Here is a 21,344-nt window from a genome sequence, read left to right on the forward strand (position 1 = left end):
AAAATTAAGACACTATATTCCCAACACAAAAAGCACTTTAATAAAGATGGCTTTATATTTTTATACATATGAATCTTTTACCACATGAAATAGTATGACATATAATGTGTAGGGAGTGATCTTCTTCTGTCAGTTAATACTTTTTATTTTTCCATGTAACTAAAACTATCCCATGTAGTATCCAAATCATATTAAATTGCCCCAATTATATCCAAAATGTCTTTATAGCTGGTTTTTCCAAGAAGAATCTAAATCAGTACTGTATAAATCTAAAATCTAAATCTAAATCTATATCTAGAATCTAAATCAGTACTGTTTTAAGTCTGTAATCTAGAAGAGCTGAGGGCAAAGCCATCAGGTTGCCTGTTTTTGTAAATAAAGTTTTATGGGAATACAGACACTCTCATGTATTTAAGAGTTGTCCATGGCTGTTTTCACTCTATAAAGACAGAATTTAGTAGCTGTGAAAGAGGCCATATGGGTCACAAAGTCTAAAATATTTATTATCTGGCCCTTTACAGAAAAAGATGTGCTCACTCCTGATCTAGAAAAGTCTTCTTTTTCACGACACTACATTGTTGATTTGTCTGGAAGTGTTATCCTCCAGAACGTCACACCCTCTGGATTTATCTGGTTGCTTCTTATAATATCTTAGTTTATTCTTCTTACTGGCTATTTTTGCCCATGCACTACAATAGTCTCAGTTACTTCAGTGTCAGTATGACTGGGCTTTCATACACACTAAAAGGACACATGCAAACAAATGAATGTAGGGAATTCCCTGGTCCTGCCAAATTTTTCTTAGTTTTTTTCTGAAATTTCTTTAACCTGGGATAAGTCTTTTCATTTTCTCAATAGAAAAAATGATTTCAAATGAAAATGCCTCGGGAGAAAGAAGAATGGAGGAGACAGCACAGAAAAATAGCTGGATTTCCAGGCAGGGGATTAGGGGAAGTAGGGAGGATAAAGCATAGTGGGAAACCCAGTCATACAAGGGGTGAATTACAGATAAGATCCAGGCTGGTGAGCAATAAAAGCAAGAAGCCCACAGGAAGATTTTGGTTTTCTGAAAGGGTGGAGAGAAGAAAAACTATAAAGAAGGAAAAATGGGAATTGCAATGACAAACCATGTCAGTTCCAGAATTTTGCCTGGAGCCAATTCTGAGCAGTAAATATTGAGTGGGTAAGATGGATTGCAAGCATTTCAAAACTCTTTCATGTTTCCATCTTCCTAATGGGAGGCATTGCATAGTCATATAGATGAATAAGACAGATGTACCACTTGCCTAGTTCAGATTATATTTCTATGACATCGTTAGCTATAAACTCCACGTATCCTTTAATGGTCTAACTCTATCCTTTACCCTGCAGTATTCATTTTCAGCCAATGACTTACAACAGAATAATTGAACACTATCATAAAGTTTACTACTACTCTAGCTTTTTAAGTACTGGGTAATTCTTTTGCGATCTTTGATTTTAGCATGCTGATTGACTCTAGCCCAAGACCAGTTGGCTAATCAAAGCCAAGTTCACTAAATTTCCTGCAGCAAAGGAGATCATCACCTTATCTTAAAAGGAGGAAGTTAGGGAAGGAGTTTTTTTTTTTTTAAATAAAGTTTTGAGGTATAGGCCAAGTGCTTAAGATGTCTCTTTCAAACAGGGACTGACCCCAACCATAACCCTAGCCCTATCCCTAAGACCCATGGCTTGAAAATACAGGTTTGGTGAACATAGCAAAGCAAGGTTCTGATGAGTAAGCTGTTGACACAAGGTGAGCAAATCATTCTGATGGGAGAGCTATTTGCCCAGATGAGCAAGTTGTTTGCCTTGATAAACTGGCTCGCAAGGATTTCCTGAAGCAAATGGTAAAGTTAATTATTAGTTTACAGTCTTATCTTCTGGAGCATGAATTACCTGGAACAATCCAGGAGACCACATTAACATAGGTGGTCTCAGTTCTCAGTCTCAATGCCGAGTTACGTTGTTTGCCAGGTGGTCTCAGGCTTCAAGAACTTCAAGTGAAGTGAAATTTTAAAAAACAAAGACATAAATCATTGCCTTAATTGTTTTAATGTATTAATCAGAGAGATTTATTTTATTATACTAAAATTATGTTGGAAATTTTCCAATTTGCTTTCAATGATTATTTAATTTATTATGATCATTTACTTTGAGTGACATGATTTGTTATTTATAAGAACAAATATTGGGCTTCCCTGGTGGCGCAGTGGTTGAGAGTCTGCCTGCCGATACAGGGGACATGGGTTCGTGCCCCGGTCCGGGAAGATCCCACATGCCATGGAGCAGCTGGGCCCTTGAGCCATGGCCATTGAGCCTGCGTGTCTGGAGCCTGTGCTCCGCAATGGGAGAGGCCACAAAAGTGAGAGGTCCACATACCGAGAAAAAAAAATACATATATATATATATATATATATATATAATTTCTAAAAAAAGTTAAAATATGATTCTCATGCCACTGTAGAATGACATGAGTCAGAGTTTTATTAACTCATTAATAAGGGAAGCACTAAAATGATAAAGAGCATTTTGAGGAACTGGGTCTTTATTGGCACTTTGAGGAGAGAATGTTAGAATATGATGGGTAGGTTAAATACAAAATTGGTAAAGGTCTAAAGGGCAGTAAAATCGTAACCTTGAGGATTGTGTTTTCTACCAGAATAAAATGTACAAGTAAACATAATTTCACAGAGTCTAAGCCCTTAGTTAATAGTAAATAGCAAAGTCAAATGGGGCCTTTCCTGAGATAATTAAATAATCTTTATATGAGCCTATTTTATACATGACATTGAAAGTAGTGTTTTCATGCGGAAATTCCTATATGACATTTCTTGGGGATGTCATTCGAAATCCTGAATCCCAAGAAAAATCACCTGAGATAATAGAAAACAGGAAGAAGTATTCTAATTCTTCTACAAGAATTAAAGCTTAACAATCAATGTAGAGGCATTATTGGTTCAAAGGAATCCACTGACACCTACTTGAAAGCAAGAGCAATAAATGATCTTACACAGAGAAGAAGGTTATGGTCAATGTTCCTAGGGACCAGGAAATTTTTAGACAATTTTTCTTAACAGACATAAGAAGAAGGATCAGAAAACACTCTTAGAGAAAACTGTTGACAAGGTGTAATTTAAAGTTGCAAATGCAGATAGGGTGCGGGTAAGGAGAAAAGAAAGGCTTTCCAAGCAGAGGGACCTCTGTGAACAGAAGGTGTGAGGAATCTATAAAACTTAAAAAAAAAAGAAATTAAGGTGGGACCAGATGGTAGAAGGTCTTGAAATTCCGTGATAGGATTTGAGTTTTAATCTGTGAGCAGAGTGATTATATGATTACAAGTGGGTTTTGTGTGGGTAATTAAGGCTGCAGAGTGTTGGGAATGGGATGAGTGAAGTTAGGCTGAAGGACGGATGAGGCTGGAGTCAGGCAGATGGGTTAGGGCGACGTGGGCCCAGTTTAGGTTAGATGTAAATCTGGTCTTAGCTAGGTTATGGCAGTAGGACGGAGAATAAGGGGAAAACAGGTATGCTATTTTGGTAGTAGATCCCAAAAGGCAGGGCAGGTTCTTGGATGTGTGTATGGGGTGGGAAGGGACTGATAGGAAGGGAAGAAGAGTTAAAAAATAACTGTGAGACTGGAATACTCATATAGGAAGCCTAGATTTTCTGCTTTGCCATGATAATAAGCTTGAATATTCATCAAAAGAAGGGTTTTCTATAAATTATTTCATTTGAAATAAATTTTGTTTCTGTGTCGAAGTTGCAGAAAAATGAAAAAAAGATTCCAAAATATATTCTGTCTTTTGCACGAGAAGGTCATTTAGATAATAACCAGCATACAGTGAGAGCAGTGGTCTTTGGAAATAAGCCAGCCCAGATAGCAAGGGTCTGGAGAGGACCTCATCAGCTGAAAACCCAAACTTGGGTTCTTTTCAAGCCAGTCTGTGTCTTGGTCAATATCTCGTGGCCATTGGCATTGTGAACTGGCAGTGAGGAAAGCAAGGGAAAGTGCTTTGGAGATAAAAGGGCTCAGGGGAAGGAATAATTTTTCCCTGACCTTGGACAGCATAAGAAGAAAGAGAACAGCTCTATTATAAATCCATGAGAAAATGGAAAATTAAAATCAATACAAACTATTCATTCATCAATTCATTCAGCGCCATATAATAATTCTTATTCAGAGGATCTTGGATTAGCCCTCTGTTTTATGAAGTTTTCTGGTTCTGTACTAAAGAGAATCCTGAATCAGGACACTTTTGTTCCTTATTTTTCTAAGCTATAAAATGCTTAGAATGCTATACATGTATACGTAATGGGATGTGTATATTTGGTATATGTGTGTGTGTGTGTATACAACGCTTAGTTACCTATGTTTCAGTATTCTATCTTACACAAAAATTATCTTGATATTCAAAGACTCTCCATTAACTAACTCATTTTAATTATTGTCTAAGGTGTAATGTTATCTAAGAACCTTAGAAATTCTGCTCAAGCTGATATACTACAAAACATAATTACTGTTCTAAAAATGTTAGACTCATGTTTCAATACACTTGAACACATAAGTTTATATTTTTACATTCCTACACATTATGTAGAATGTTAGTTTTCTGGTCAATAAACCAGTATAAGTCATTTAAGATATCAGATGAACTAGTGTCTTCATGCGAAAACAAAGCGGAATTTCATGCTTGTGTTACATGCTTCACTGATAACCTCAGGGAAGAGACACATAGTTGTTAGGTGTTATTTGTGTTTTGTAATTCAAAATTATTAAAACAAGTCTGACTTGTCCAAAGATTCACCTTAAATATGGGAACCCAAGTTCCTATTTAAAAGAAGGTTCTGGGAATTCCCTGGCAGTCCAATGGTTAGGACTTGGCGCTGTGACTGCCGGGGCCCCTGGTGATTCCTGGTTGGGGAACTAAGATCCTGCAAGCTTTGCAGTGTGGACAAAAAAAATTAAAAATAAAAGAGCTTCTGAGCAGTTTCTGATACAAGTTCATTTTGGTTTTTGTTTTACTTAAAAGGCTAGCATAATAAAATATTAGAAAGCACACATTTATTTCTGTAAAACAATCAGAAGAGAAGTTTTTTAACTTAAGAGGTGTTATAATCTAATTTAATAACAACCTCTGGAGATAGGAGAATATTTGAGTGGTAAAGATCTTTTCTGGTTACAGACACCCAGGTATCCAAAGAGCTTGCAGTTTCAGTCACAGACCTCACAGGTCAAAGAGAACACAGAAACACAAAGCCTCACCCGTCTAGCTCTCAGAAAGCTTATTCTCTCTGAATTGATTTGTGATCACATGTAAGCAAGAAAAGAGAAAAGACTAACCAACTGGAAACTGCCACCCTTCACCAACTCAATCAACACAACTCATTAAATGGGCAAACCATTAAACCAGGTTCCTAGTCATCATTCTAATAACAACGACAACAGCAATCGCAACAATAAGTTACCAGCTATGTGCAAACACATAAGCACACAGACACAAAGAGAGCTTGCAGACTTCCACACAAACCAGAACCAGAACCAAATTTGGCCAAGATTTGAAAGGAAAAGGAAGGGCTTGGCATCAGGTTAAAGAAAAAAGAGAAGAAACAGTGAAGTTCCAGTACTGCTGGAAAATTACCCTGGAGGCCTAGAAAAGACAAGTCCATGTGGAATACTTCTTGGAAAAACACTTTAATTGGTTCTGGCTCGGGAGTCCACTTGGACATGTTCAACTATCTCCAAAACAAAGTCTAATTTTTGGAAACTTAAAAACATTGTCCTTGTTCAATTATAGAATGAGCACATGTCAAAAATTGTATTCTTGGGCTTCCCTGGTGGCGCAGTGGTTGAGGGTCTGCCTGCTGATTCAGGGGACACGGGTTCATGCCCCGGTCCGGGAGGATGTCACATGCCACAGAGAGGCTGGGCCCGTGAGTCATGGCCGCTGAGCCTGCGCGTCCAGAGCCTGTGCTCCGCAATGGGAGAGGCCACAACAGTGAGAGGCCCGCATACCGCAAAAAAAAAAAAAAATTGTATTCTTGTTAGTTAATGAGGGAACCAGCAGGATCACAAGGCTGATTCAAAGAAGAATTCGTGGACCAAAGATGTATATAATCAGAAAGCCAAAGGAATGCAGAAACAAATTTTCTAATAGATAAAAATTTGGTTAGTGTCTTATGGGACCATACAAGTATAATAATTGGAGTGTTATATCTACAAGACTGAAATCTACAAGTAGACTTCTAACTTCATAATGTCTATGCTTTGATCAAATAAACAGTGAAGTCTCACACAGTTGCCTTTGTCTAAATAATTAATTATGACATGTGGGGACCTTGAAGGCTTTGAATAGACTTTGGATTTACCCAATGTGCAGTGTTTTCAGGATAGTGACGATGGTGATGTGGCTTAGGGTATTGGCAAGGGAAACCGAGAATGCTCTGTGGATTCTAGATATATTTTAAGGAGGAAGATATCCAGGATGATGATCAGATTACTGACATGAGCAACTGGGGGTATTTGGGTGTCATTTACTGAGATAGAACTGGAAGTGGAGCAGATGGAGAGGGGGATGGGAAATTTAATTTGGGAAGCAATAGGTGGGAGATGTTTGTGAAATAACTAAGAGGTTATTTTAAGTAGACAGTTGGACATTTGGGTGTGGGGCTCAGAGGAGAGGTCAGGATAAGAGATAATTGACAATTTGGGGATGGGAAAGGGAGGGCATGGATGACCTCAAGGAGGGGAGACTCAGAGTGAGATATGTGCTCAGAATGGAGGCCCTGGCACTCCAAACCTGAGAGGTCAGGTAAGAGAGGAGGAGTCCACAAAGGAGACAAGATGAGGGGCCATTGAAATCGGAGAACCTGGGGAGTGAAGAGAAGAGAGTGGTTTTTGAGTCTTCATCAAAGAAAACTCTGAGAATTGGTCACTCTTAGGGTTTGGATTGTGTCTCCCCAAAAACATATGTTGAAGTCCTAATCCCTAGTACCTCAGAATATGAGTGTATTTGGAAATAGGGTCTTTGCAGCTATAATTAGCCGAGATGAAGTCATACACATGCTGAACATTCATGACTTGAGCGAGAGTGGCCTTGCTAAAGGGGGAGGCAGAGCCATACTGGAGTGGTTGGTGGAGTAAGCCATGGACACGTGGAGACAGCTTGCACAGAGCTAGGATCCCCAGACTTCATGGACTCATAGAAGCTCTAAGAAGTTTTGGAAAACTGTGTACCCCCAGCACAGTGGTACGTGGACAATGTTCATCATAATTTTAAGTAATTTCAAAATATATATGTTTAAATATATATATGTTTCAGCATTCTTTTGGGTTCTGTACCCAATTTCAACGTGTGTGTGTGTGTGCCTCCCACTGAAACTAAGTAGGACCCTGTGGGGGTCCTGGGCATGGAAGCCTTTCTGTCCCCCATTTCTTGTAGGAAACAGACTCCAACCTCCATGAACTTTCCTGAGTTCCAAAGGGCAGATTCGAACAGTTGCTAATCCAGGAAGGGAAGGGATACAAAGACAAGGGAGGGGCAGCCAAGAAACAATGGTGCATCCTAGGGGCAGGGTCCTGGTTCCTCCTCAAGGAAGACACACAACAATGTCTTTAAACTCTTTATAGGATTAAAACCCAACGAATGGAAGATGTCAGCATTCTTCATACCAGAGAAGCTCATCAAGATTACCTGAGACCAGATTAGAGGAGTGCAGACCCTGCACACACCCTAATCTTATCAGCAACCCCACCCTTGAACCATTGCCATAAAACTCCTTATCAAACTCCCCTGGGTTGGGACACATAGTTTTTGAGGGCAGGAGCCTGCTGTGTCCCCCTTTGCCTGACAAAGCAATAAAGCTATTGTTTTCTACTTCACCCAAAACTCTGTCTCTGAGATTTGATTTTGCACCAGTGCACAGATGCTGAGCTTTCAGCATCACCACCAACAAGAAATTTTTGGACACCAGCAGGGTGTCCTACAATTCAACTGAATTCTGACACTCTTTATCTGGAGCTAACATTAGATTCCACAGGTTGAGGGCTCAGTTGTACAGACGGCACCCTGCCTTCCCTTCTGACGTCAATCACAAGTCCAGGTTGTCACCTGTATTTCTGTGCTTTAGATTGGGGGTTCCAATGACCCAATCCCCCTCCCTGGGTTTGATTAATTTTGCTAGAGGGGCTCACAGAACTCAGAGAAACATTTTATTACTAGATCACTGGTGTACTAGAAAAGGATATAATTCAGGAACATCTAGATGGAAGAGACACAGAGGCCAAGGTATGTGGGAAAGGGCTTGGAACTTCCATGCCCTATGAGAGCACACCATTCTCCTCAAATCTCCATGTATTTGCTAACCTGGAAGCTTTCTGAACCCCATCCCTTTCAGTTTTATGTAGGTTTCATTACATGTTCATGATTGATTAAATCACTGGCTATTGGTGACTGATCTCAATTTCCAGTCCCTCTCCCCTTCCTGGAGGTCAGGGTGTGGGACTAAAGTTCCAACCCTCTAATCACAAGGTTCTTCTGATTATTAGAGTCCATCCTTAGGGAGAGTGCCAAAGCCATCTTATTAACACACTAAAAGACACTTCCATCACTCTTTTACAAATTCCAAGGGTTTTAGGAGCTCTGTGCCAGAAATGGAGATGAAGACAAAGGGTCTATATATACTCGTTATTATAAATCAAAATATCACAGGCATGTTGAAATCTTAAGAAAAAACTATTGTATGGTCTTTTAAATTTTACTTAGGAAATCCACATGCAATCACAATTTGATATTCAGAAATTTTACTTAAAATATCCATGAATGAGTTGGAAATTTTATGTCATTCTTTTTCCCTTATAATCTTATTTCCATTTGATTTCTTCTACAGAATTTTATCATATTATATCTTTATGCTTGGAAATCATTTTTTGAGCAATGTTTGCAGCAAATTATAGACACTGAAATTAAATTTTTAAAAAGTCCCATAACCATAATCTTCTAAGTATTAAATATTTTTCTTCTTCAAAATATTAAATATTTTGTACAATTAATATTTGCATACAATTAGTCAAGACAATAGGATGCATTATACAATTTGATAAATTATTGTTAAACATATAAAAGTTACTAGAAATATGCCTGTTAAAGAGATAAATGGAGGTTTTTCTTCAAGTAATTTAAGTATCCAAGGTTCAATATTATTTTTTGTGAAAATGAGACAGAGTTCTGCATCAATACTTTTCATGTTTTTCACTTTTATTAATATATTCCCTGAGAAAACTTTTCACAAAATTAAGTAGACAAGAACAGAAGGACTTTGGTTCTAGCAGTGCCATTCATTTCTTTAAAAGCCTTCTGAGCTTTAGGCAAAAATCAGAGAGTATATATCAAAAATCATTTTATATAGCCTATTGGTTGACAAAAGGATGCAGTTTTTCCTACAGTTAGGTTGAAAGTAAGAATTAGAAAAAGATCTTTTACCCAGTTGCTACAATTATTCACTTTCTCAATGTCTATACCAACATTTTGAATTGCCCCTTTGTTAGGCATCAGAGGGGTAGGATGGTTGATACCTGAAGGCAATGAAACTCATGAAGTTTAAGCTTCTTGATCCCTCAGAAAAAATTATAATTCAAAAAGATACATGCACCTCTATGTTCATAGCAGCACTGTTCACAATAGCCGAGACATGGAAACAACCTACGTGTCCATCGACAGATGAATGGAAAAAGAAGATGTGGTAACTATATACAATGGAATACCATTCAGCCATAAAAAAAATGATAATGCTATTTGCACCAATGTAGTTGCAACTAGAGATTATCATATTAAGTGAAGTCAGAAAGAGAAAGAAAAATACCATATGATATCACTTATATGTGGAATCTAAAATATGACACAAATGAGCTTATCTATGAAATTGAAACAGAATCAGGGACATAGAGAATAGACTGGTGGTTGCCAAGGGGGATGGGGATGGGGGAGGGTTGGATTGGGAGTTTGGGGTTAGCAGATGCAAACTGGTATATATAGAACGAATAAATAAAAAGGTCCTACTGTATAGCACAGGGAACTCTACAATATCCTGTGATAAACCATAATGGAAAAGAATATGATAAAAAGTCTCTCTCTATAAATATATATGTATAATTGAGCCACTTTCCTGTACAGCAGTAATTAACACATTGTAATTCAACTATACTTCAATAAAAAAGAAATTATATATAAAAAAATGCACATGCCCCAGCAAATGCTGTGAGTTAGAGTCTCGCTACTTGAAGTGTGGTTCATAACTGGGCAACACCAATGTCACCTGGGCATGCCCTGGGCATTGTCAAATATGTAGAACTTCGAGATAGCCTCATCCCCCAGAGGGCAGACAGCAGAAGAAAGAAGAACTAAAATCCTGCAGCCTGTGGATTCACAGAAAGAGAGACAAGATGAAAAGGCAGAGGGCTATGTACAAAATGAAGGAACAAGATAAAACCCCAGAAAAACAACTAAATGAAGTGGAGATAGGCAACCTTCCAGAAAAAGAATTCAGAATAATGATAGTGAAGATGATCCAGGGCCTCAGAAAAAGAATGGAGGCAAAGAGCGAGAAGATGCAAGAAAAGGTTAACAAAGACCTAGAAGAATTAAAGAACAAACAAACAGAGATGAACAATACAATAACTGAAATGAAAACTACACTAGAAGGAATCAATAGCAGAATAACTGAGGCAGAAGAACGGATAAGTGACGTGGAAGACAGAATGGTGGACTTCACTGCTGCAGAACAGAATAAAGAAAAAAGAATGAAAAGAAATGAAGACAGCCTAAGAGACTTCTGGGACAGCATTAAATGCAACAACATTCACATTATAGGGGTACTAGAAGGAAAAGAGAGAGAGAAAAGACCCTAGAAAATATTTGAAGAGATTATAGTCGAAAACTTCCTTAACATGGGAAAGGAAATAGCCACCCAAGTGCAGAAAGCTCAGCAAGTCCCATACAGGATAAACCCAAGGAGAAACACACCGAGACACATAGTAATCAAATTGGCAAAAATTAAAGACAAAGAAAAATTATTGAAAGCAGCAAGGAAAAATGACAAATAACAAACAAGGGAACTCCCATAAGGTTAACAGCTGATTTCGCAGCAGAAACTCTAAAAGCCAGAAGGCAGTGGCATGATATACTTAAAGTGATGAAAGGGAAGAACCTAAAACCAAGATTACTCTACCCGGCAAGGATCTCATTCAGATTCGATGGAGAAATCAAAAGCTTTACAGACAAGCAAAAGCCAAGAGAATTCAGCACCACCAAACCAGCTCTACAACAAATGCTAAAGGAATTTGTCTAAGTGGGAAACACAAGAGAAGAAAAGGACCTACAAAAACAAACCCAAAAACATTAAGAAAATGGTCATAGGAACATACATATTGATAACTACCTTAAACGTGAATGGATTAAATGCTCAAACCAAAAGACACAGGCTCCCTGAATGGATACAAAAACAAGACCCATATATATGCTGTCTACAAGAGACCCACTTCAGACCTAGGGACACATACAGAATGAAAGTGAGGGGATGGAAAAAGATATTCCTCGCAAATGGAAATCAAGGGACACCTGGAGTAGCAATACTCATATCAGATAAAATAGACTTGAAAATAAAGAATGTTACAAGAGACAAGGAAGGACACTACATAATGATCAAGGGATCAATCCAAGAAGAAGACATAACAATTATAAGTATATATGAACCCAACATGGGAGCACCTCAATACATAAGGCAACTGCTAACAGATATAAAAGAGGAAATCAACAGTAACAAAATAATAGTGGGGGACTTTAACACCTCACTTACACCAATGGACAGATCATCCAAACAGAAAACTAATAAGGAAACAGGAGCTTTAAATGACAGAATAGACCAGATAGATGTAATTAATATTTATAGGATATTCCAGCCAAAAACCACAGATTACACTTTCTTCTCAAGTGCGCACGGAACATTCTCCAGGAGAGATCACATCTTGGGTCACAAATCAAGCCTCAGTAAATTTAAGAAAATTGAAATCATATCAAGCATCTTTTCTGACAACAACACTATGAGATTAGAAATGAATTACAGGAAAAAAAAACATAAAAAACACAAACACATGGAGCCTAAACAATATGTTACTACATAAACAAGAGGTCACTGAAGAAATCAAAGAGGAAATCAGAAAATACCTAGAGACAAATGACAATGAAAACATGATGATTCAAAACCTATGAGATGCTGCAAAAGCAGTTCTAAGAGGGAAGTTTATAGCTATACAAGCCTACCTCAAGAAACAAGAAAAATCTCAAATAAATAATCTAACGTTACACCTAAAGGAACTTTAGAAAGAAGAACAAACAAAACCCAAAGTTAGCAGGAGAACTCATAAAGATCAGAGCAGAGCTAAATGAAATAGAAACAAAGAAAACAATAGCAAAGATCAATAAAACTAAAAGCTGGTTCTTTGAGAAGGTAAACAAAATTAATAAACCATTAGCCAGACTCATCAAGAAAAAGAGGGAGAAGTCACAAATCAATAAAATTAGAAATGAAAAAGGAGAAGTTACAACAGACACCGCAGAAATACAAAGCATCCTAAGAGACTACTACAAGCAACTCTATGCCAATAAAATGGACAACCTGGAAGAAATGGACAAATTCTTAGAAAGCTATAACCTTCCAAGACTGAACCAGGAAGAAATAGAAAATATGAACAGACCAATCACAAGCACTGAAATTGATACTGTGATTAAAAATCTTCCAACAAACAAAAGTCCAGGACCAGATGGCTTCACAGGTGAATTCTATCAAACATTTAGAGAAGAGCTAAAACTCATGCTTCTCAAACTCTTCCAAAATATTGCAGAGGAAGGAACACTCCCAAACTCATTCTATGAGGCCACCATCACCCTGATACCAAAACCAGACAAAGATACTACTAAAAAAGAAAATTACAGACCAATATCACTGATTAATATAGATGCAAATATCCTTAACAAAATACTAGCAAACAGAATCCAACAGCACACTGAAAGGATTGTACACCATGATCAAGTGGGATTTTTCCCAGGGATGCAAGGATTCTTTAATATACGGAAATCAATCAATGTGATACACCATATTAACAAACTGAAGAATAAAAACAATATGATCATCTCAATAGATGCAGAAAAAGCTTTTGACAAAATCCAACACCCATTTAGGATAAAAACTCTGCAGAAAGTGAGCATAGAGGGAACCTACCTCAACATAATAAAGGCCATATACAACAAACCCACAGCAAACATCTTTCTCAGTGGTGAAAAACTGAAACCATTTTCTCTAAGATCAGGAACAAGACAAGGTTGTACACTCTTGCCACTATTATTCAACATAGTTTTGGAAGTCCTAGCCGTGGGAATCAGAGAAGAAAAAGAAATAAAAGGAATCCAAATTGGAAAGGAAGAAAACTGTCTTTACTGACAGGAAAACTGTCACTGTTTGCAGATGACATGATACTATACATAGAGAATCCTAAAGATGTCAGCAGAAAACTATTGGAGCTAATCAATGAATTTGGTAAAGTTGCAGGATACAAAATTAATGCACAGAAATCTCTGGCATTCCTATACACTAATGATGAAAAATCTGAAAGAGAAATTAAGGAAACACTCTCATTACTATTGCAACAAAAAGAATAAGATACCTAGGAATAAACCTACCTAAGGAGACAAAAGACCTGTATGCAGAAAACTATAAGACACTGCTGAAAGAAATTAAAGATGATACCAACAGATGGAGAGATATACCATGTTCTTGGATTGGAAGAATCAGCATTGTGAAAATGGATATACTACCCAAAGCAATCTACAGATTCAATGCAATCCCTATGAAATTACCAATGGCATTTTTTGCGGAACTAGAACAAAAACTCTTAAAATTTGTATCAAGACACAAAAGACCCTGAATAGCCAAAGTAGTATTGAGGGAAAAAAATGGAGCTGGAGGAATCAGACTCTCTGACGTCAGAGTATACTATAAAGCTACAGTAATCAACACAATATGGTACTGGCACAAAAACAGAAACATAGATCAATGGAAAAGGATAGAAAGCCCAGAGATAAGCCCAAGCACCTATGGTCAACTAATCTATGACAAAGGAGGCAAGGATATACAATGGAGAAAAGACAATCTCTTCAATAAGTGGTGCTGGGAAAACTGGTCAGCTACGTGTAAAAGAATGAAATTAGTCTTGTTTATGGTTTCCTTTGCTGTGCAAAAGCTTTGAAGTTTCATTAGGTCCCATTTGTTTATCTTTGTTTTTATTTCCATTTCTCTAGGAGGTGGGTCCAAAAGGATCTTGCTGTGATTTATGTCATAGAGTGTTCTGCCTATGTTTTCCTCTAAGAGTTTGATATTATCTGGCCTTACATTTAGGTCTTTAATCCATTTTGAGCTTATTTTTGTGTATGGTGTTAGGGAATGATCTAATCTCATACTTTTACATGTCCCTGTCCAGTTTTCCCAGCACCACTTATTGAAGAGGTGTCCTTTCTCCACTGTACATTCCTGCCTCCTTTATCAAAGATAAGGTGACCATATGTGCGTGGGTTTATCACTGGGCTTTCTATCCTGTTCCATTGATCTATCTTTCTGTTTTTGTGCCAGTACCACACTGTCTTGATTACTGTGGCTTTGTAGTATAGTCTGAAGTCAGGGAGCCTGATTCCTCCAGCTCCGTTTTTCGTTCTCAAGATTGCCTTGGCTATTTGGGGTCTTTTGTTTTTCCAAACAAATTTTGAAATTTTTTGTTCTAGTTCTGTGAAAAATGCCAGTGGTAGTTTGATAGGGATTGCATTGAATCTGTAGATTGCTTTGGGTAGTAGAGTCATTTTCACAATGCTGATTCTTCCAATCCAGGAACAAGGTATATCTCTCCATCTATTTGTATCTTCTTTACTTTCTTTCATCAGTGTCTTATAATTTTCTGCATACAGGTCTTTTGTCTCCTTAGGTAGGTTTATTCCTAGATATTTTATTCTTTTTGTTGCAATGGTAAATGGGAGTGTTTTCTTGATTTCTTTTTTTAAATTAGTTTCTGCTTTATAACAAAGTGAATCAGTCATACATATACATCTGTTCCCACATCCCTTCCCTCATGCATCTCCCTCCCTCCCACCCTCCCCATCCCACCCCTCCAGGTGGTCACAAAGCACCGAGCTGATCTCCCTGTGCTCTGCGGCTCTTGATTCACTTTCAGAATTTTCATCATTAGTGTACAGGAATGCCAGAGATTTCTGTGCATTAATTTTGTATCCTGCTACTTTACCAAATTCATTGATTAGCTCTAGGAGTTTTCTGGTAGCATCTTTAGGATTCTCTATGTATAGTATCATGTCATCTGCAAACAGTGACAGCTTTACTTCTTCTTTTCCAATTTGGATTCCTTGTATTTCCTTTTCTTCTCTGATTGCTGTGGCCAAAACTAGGTTGAATAAGAGTGATGAGAGTGGGCAGCCTTGTCTTGTTCCTGATCTTAGTGGAAATGGTTTCAGTTTTTCACCATTGAGGACTATGTTGGTTGTGAGTTTGTCATATATGGCCTTTATTATGTTGAGGAAAGTTCTCTCTATGCCTACTTTCTGCAGGGTTTTTATCATAAATGGGTGTTGAATTCTGTCGAAAGCTTTCTCTGCATCTATTGAGATGATCACATGGTTTTTCTCCTTCAATTTGTTAATATGGTGTATCACATTGATTGCTTTGCGCATATTGAAGAAGCCTTGCATTCCTGGAATAAACCCCACTTGATCATGGTGTATGATCCTTTTAATGTGCTGTTGGATTCTGTTTGCTAGTATTTTGTTGAGGATTTTTGCATCTATGTTCATCAGTGATATTGGCCTGTAGTTTTCTTTCTTTGTGACATCCTTGTCTGGTTTTGGTATCAAGGTGATGGTGGCCTCGTAGAATGAGTTTGGGAGTGTTCCTCCCTCTGCTATATTTTGGAAGAGTTTGAGAAGGATAGGTGCTAGCTCTTCTCTAAATATTTGATAGAATTCGCCTGTGAAGCCATCTGATCCTGGGCTTTTGTTTGTTGGAAGATTTTTAATCACAGTTTCAATTTCAGTGCTTGTGATTGGTCTATTCATATTTTTTATTTCTTCCTGATTCAGTCTTGGCAGGTTGTGCATTTCTAAGAATTTGTCCATTTCTTCCAGGTTGTTCATTTTATTGGCATAGGGTTGCTTGTAGTAATCTCTCATGATCTTTTGTATTTCTGCAGTGTCAATTGTTACTTCTCCTTTTTCATTTCTAATTCTATTGATTTGAGTCTTCTCCCTTTTTTTCTTGATGAGTCTGGCTAATGGTTTATCAATTTTGTTTATCTTCTCAAAGAAACAGCTTTTGGTTTTATTGATCTTTGCTATCGTTTCCTTCATTTCTTTTTCATTTATTTCTGATCTGATCTTTATGATTTCTTTCCTTCTGCTAACTTTGGGGGGTTTTTGTTCTTCTTTCTCTAATTGCTTTAGGTGCAGGGTCAGGTTGTTTACTCGAGATGCTTCCTGTTTCTTAAGGTGGGATTGTATTGCTATAAACTTCCCTCTTAGAACTGCTTTTGCTGCATCCCATAGGTTTTGGGTCGTCGTGTCTCCATTGTCATTTGTTTCTCGGTATTTTTTGATTTCCTCTTTGATTTCTTCAGTGATCACTTCGTTATTGAGTAGTGTATTGTTTAGCCTCCATGTGTTTGTATTTTTTACAGATCTTTTCCTGTAATTGATGTCTAGTCTCATAGCGTTGTGGTCAGAAAAGATACTTGATACAATTTCAATTTTCTTAAATTTACCAAGGCTTGATTTGTGACCCAAGATATGATCTATCCTGGAGAATGTTCCATGAACACTTCAGAAAAATGTGTATTCTGTTGTTTTTGGATGGAATGTCCTATAAATATCAATTAAGTCCATCTTGTTTAATGTATCATTTAAAGCTTGTGTTTCCTTATTTATTTTCATTTTGGATGATCTGTCCATTGGTGAAAGTGGGGTGTTGAAGTCTCCTTCTATGAGTGTGTTACTGTTGATTTCCCCTTTTATGGCTGTTAGTATGTGCCTTATGCATTGAGGTGCTCCTATGTTGGGTGCATAAATATTTACAATTGTTATATCTTCTTCTTGAATCGATCCCTTGATCATTATGTAGTGTCCTTCTTTGTCTCTTCTAATAGTCTTTATTTTAAAGTCTATTTTGTCTGATATAAGAATTGCTACTCCAGCTTTCTTTTGATTTCCATTTGCATGGAATATCTTTTTCCATCCCCTTACTTTCAGTCTGTGTGTGTCTCTAGGTCTGAAGTGGGTCTCTTGTAGACAGCATATATATGGGTCTTGCTTTTGTATCCATTCAGCCAATCTGTGTCTTTGGGTGGGAGCATTTAGTCCATTTATATTTAAGGTAATTATTGATATGTATGTTCCTATTCCCATTTCCTTAATTGTTTTGGGTTCGTTATTGTAGGTATATTCCTTCTGCTGTGTTTCTTGCCTAGAGAAGTTCCTTTAGCATTTGTTGTAAAGCTGGTTTGGTGGCGCTGAACTCTCTCAGCTTTTGCTTGTCTGTAAACGTTTTAATTTCTCCATCAAATCTGAATGAGATCCTTGCTGGGTAGAGTAATCTTGGTTGCAGGTTTTTGTCCTTCATCACTTTAAATATGACCTGCCACTCCCTTCTGGCTTGTAGAGTTTTTGCTGAGAGATCAGCTGTTAACCTTATGGGGATTCCCTTGTGTGTTATTTGTTGTTTTTCCATTGCTGCTTTTAATATGTTTTCTTTGTGTTTAATTTTTGACAGTTTGATTAATATGTGTCTTGGTGTATTTCTCCTTGGATTTATTCTGTATGGGACTCTGTGCCTCCTGGACTTGATTAACTATTTCCTCTCCCATATTAGGGAAGTTTTCAACTATAATCTCTTCAAATATTTTCTCAATCCCTTTCTTTTTCTCTTCTTCTTTTCGAATCCCTATAATTCAAATGTTGGTGCATTTAATGTTGTCCCAGAGGTTTCTGAGACTGTCCTCAGTTCTTTTCATTCTTTTTTCTTTATTCTGCTCTGCAGCAGTTATTTCCACTATTTTATCTTCCACCTCATTTATCCGTTCTTCTGCCTCAGTTATTCTGCTATTGATCCCATCTAGAGTATTTTTCATTTCATTTATTGTGTTTTTAATAGATGCTTGATTCATCTTTACTTCTTCTAGGTCCTTGTTAACTGTTTCTTGCATTTTGTCTATTCTATTTCCAAGATTTTGGATCAGCTTTACTATCATTATTCTGAATTCTTTTTCAGGTAGACTGCCTATTACTTCTTCATTTGTTAGGTCTGGTGGGTTTTTATCTTGCTCCTTCAATTGCTGTGTGTTTTTCTGTCTTCTCATTTTGCTTATCTTACTGTGTTTGGCATCTCCTTTTTGCAGGCTGCAGATTCGTAGTTCCCATTGTTTTTGGTGTCTGTCCCCAGTGGCTAAGGTTGTTTCAGTAGGTTGTGTAGGCTTCCTGGTGGATGGGACTAGTGCCTATGTTCTGGTGGTTGAGGCTTGATCTTGTCTTTCTGGTGGACAGGTCCACGTCTGGTGGTTTGTTTTGGGGTGCCTGTGGCCTTATTATGTTTTTAGGTAGCGTCTCTGCTAATGGGTGGGGTTGAGTTCCTGTCTTGCTAGTCGCTTGGCATAGGGTGACCAGCACTCTAGCTTTCTGGTCGTTGACTGAAGCTGGATGCTGGTGTTGAGATGGAGATCTCTGGGAGATTTTCGCTGCTTGATATTATGTGGAGCTGGGAGGTCTCTTGTGGACCCGTGTCCTGAAGTTGGCTCTCCCACTTCAGAGGCACAGCACTGACTCCTGGCTGCAGCACCAAGAGCCTTTCATCTACCCAGCTCAGAATAAAAGGGAGAAAAAGTAGAAAGAAAGAATTAGTAGGAGAAAGAAAGGAAGAAGGAAAGAAAGGAAGGAAGGAAGAAAGAAAGAAAGAAAGGAGGGAGGGCGGGAGGAAGGAAAGAAAGAAAAAGAAAGAAAGAAAGGAGGGAGGGAGGAAGGAAAGAAAGAAAGAAAGAAAGAAAGGATGGGGGAGGGAGGGAGGGAGGAAGGGAAGGTAGGAAAAAGAGAAAGAGAGAAGATAAGGTAAAATAGAATAAAGTATGTTAAATATAGTAGTGTTATTAAAATAAAAAAGTAATTATTAAAAAAATTTAAAAAAGAAAAAATGGACGGATAGAACCCTGAGACAAATGGTGGAAGCAAAGCTATACAGAGAAAATCTCACACAGAAGCATACACATACACATTCCCAAAAAGAGAACAAGGGGAAAAAAATCGTAAATCTTGCTCTCAAAGTCCACCTCCTCAATTTGGGATAATTCGTTGTAAAAAGAGGAAAAGGGGAAAATATCTTAAATCTTGTTCTCAAAGTCCACCTCCTTAATTTGGATGATTTGTTGTCTATTCATGTATTCCACAGATGCAGGGTACATCAAGTTGATTGTGGAGCTTTAATCCGCTGCTTCTGAGGCTGCACAGAGAGATTTCCCTTTCTCTTCTTTGTTCTCACAGCTCCCTGGTCTCAGCTTTGGATTTGGCCCCACCTCTGCATGTAGGTCGCCGGAGGGCGTCTGTTCTTCGCTCAGACAGGACGGGTTTAAAGGAGCCGCTGATTCGGGGGCTCTGGCTCACTCAGGCCGAGGGGAGGGAGGGGCACGGAGTGCGGGGCGAGCCTGCGGCGGCAGAGGCCGGTGTGAAGTTGCACCAGCCTGAGGCGCTCTGTGCGCTTTCCCAGGGAAGCCATCCCTGGATCCTGGGACCCCGGCAGTGGCGGGCTGCACAGGCTCCCCGGAAGGGGGGCGTGGACAGTGACCTGCGCTCGCACAGGCCTCTTGGCGGCAGCAGCAGCAGCCCCAGCGTCCCACGTCCGTCTCCGGGGTCCGCGCTTTTAGCCGCGGTTCGCGCCCGTCTCTGGAGCGCCTTTAAGCAGCGCTCTTAATCCCCTCTCCTTGCGCACCAGGAAACAAAAGGGAAGAAAAAGTCTCTTGCCTCTTCGGCAGCTCCAGACTTTTTCCCGGACTCCCTCGCAGCCAGCCGTGGTGCACTAGCCCCTGCAGGCTGTGTTCACGGCGCCAGCCCCAGTCCTCTCCCTGCGCTCCGACTGAAACCCGATACCCGAGCCTCAGCTCCCAGCCCCGCCCGCCCCAGCGGCCGAGCAGACAAGCCTCTCAGGCTGGTAAGTGCCTGAGGGCACCGATCCTCTGTGCGGGAATCTCTCCGCTTTGCCCTCCGCACCCCTGTTGCTGTGCTCTCCTCCTTGGCTCCAAAGCTTTCCCCCTCAGTCACCCACAGTCTCCTCCCGCGAAGGGGCTCCTAGTGTGTGGAAACCTTTCCTATTTCACGGCTCCCTCCCACTGGTGCAGGTCCCGTCCCTATTCTTTTGTCTCTGTTTTTTCTTTTTCCTTTTGCCCTACCCAGGTATGTGGGGAGTTTCTTGCCTTTTGGGGGGTCTGAGGTCTTCTGTCAGCGTTCAGTAGGTGTTCTGTGGGAGTTGTTCCACGTGTAGATGAATTTCTGATGTATCTGTGGGGAGGAAGGTGATCTCCGTGTCTTACTCTTCTGTCACCTTCCCCCGGGCTCCTCTTTTTTTTTTTTTTTTAACGTGTGCAAGTGGATTATCAGAAAAAGCCAGCACAATGGATGTTTTCCTTAATTTGCATTTTTGGTTTTTCTTTGCATACAATATTTCTTTTGTTCTGAATACAAATTATTTTTTTTTAACATCTCAGCTCCGTGCTTTGTGACCACCTAGATGGGTGGGATAGGGAGTGTGGGAGGGCGAAGCAAGAGGGAGGAGATATGGGGATGTATGTTTATGTATAGCTGATTCACTTTGTTATACAGCAGAAACTAACACACCATTGTAAAGCAATTATACTCCAATACAGACGTTACAAAAAAAAGATATGTTGTTTTAACTGAAGTTTATAGAGAGAATTTGGCTTCATACAGATATGTCAGTTGGAAAGAGAAGGATAGAGAAAAAAAATGTGGACCCTCAGAGACCATCCAGACCTACTGAATCAAGATCAGCATTTTCACAAGTTCAGAAATTCAGAGGTACTTTGAGGTTTGAGAAATGCTACTCTTGGGTATTCTGTGTTAGGAAGGTAAACCAACTTGAAATCAGTAAGCATTTCTGGTAGATTGTCTAAAGAAACCTCAGAAGAAAAGGACCTGGATTCCGGAGTCTCTAGTGTTTTTTGTGTTTTCT

The sequence above is a fragment of the Hyperoodon ampullatus genome, assembly GCF_949752795.1.
Source record: "Hyperoodon ampullatus genome assembly, chromosome: 4".
Taxonomy (NCBI): Eukaryota; Metazoa; Chordata; class Mammalia; order Artiodactyla; family Ziphiidae; genus Hyperoodon; species Hyperoodon ampullatus.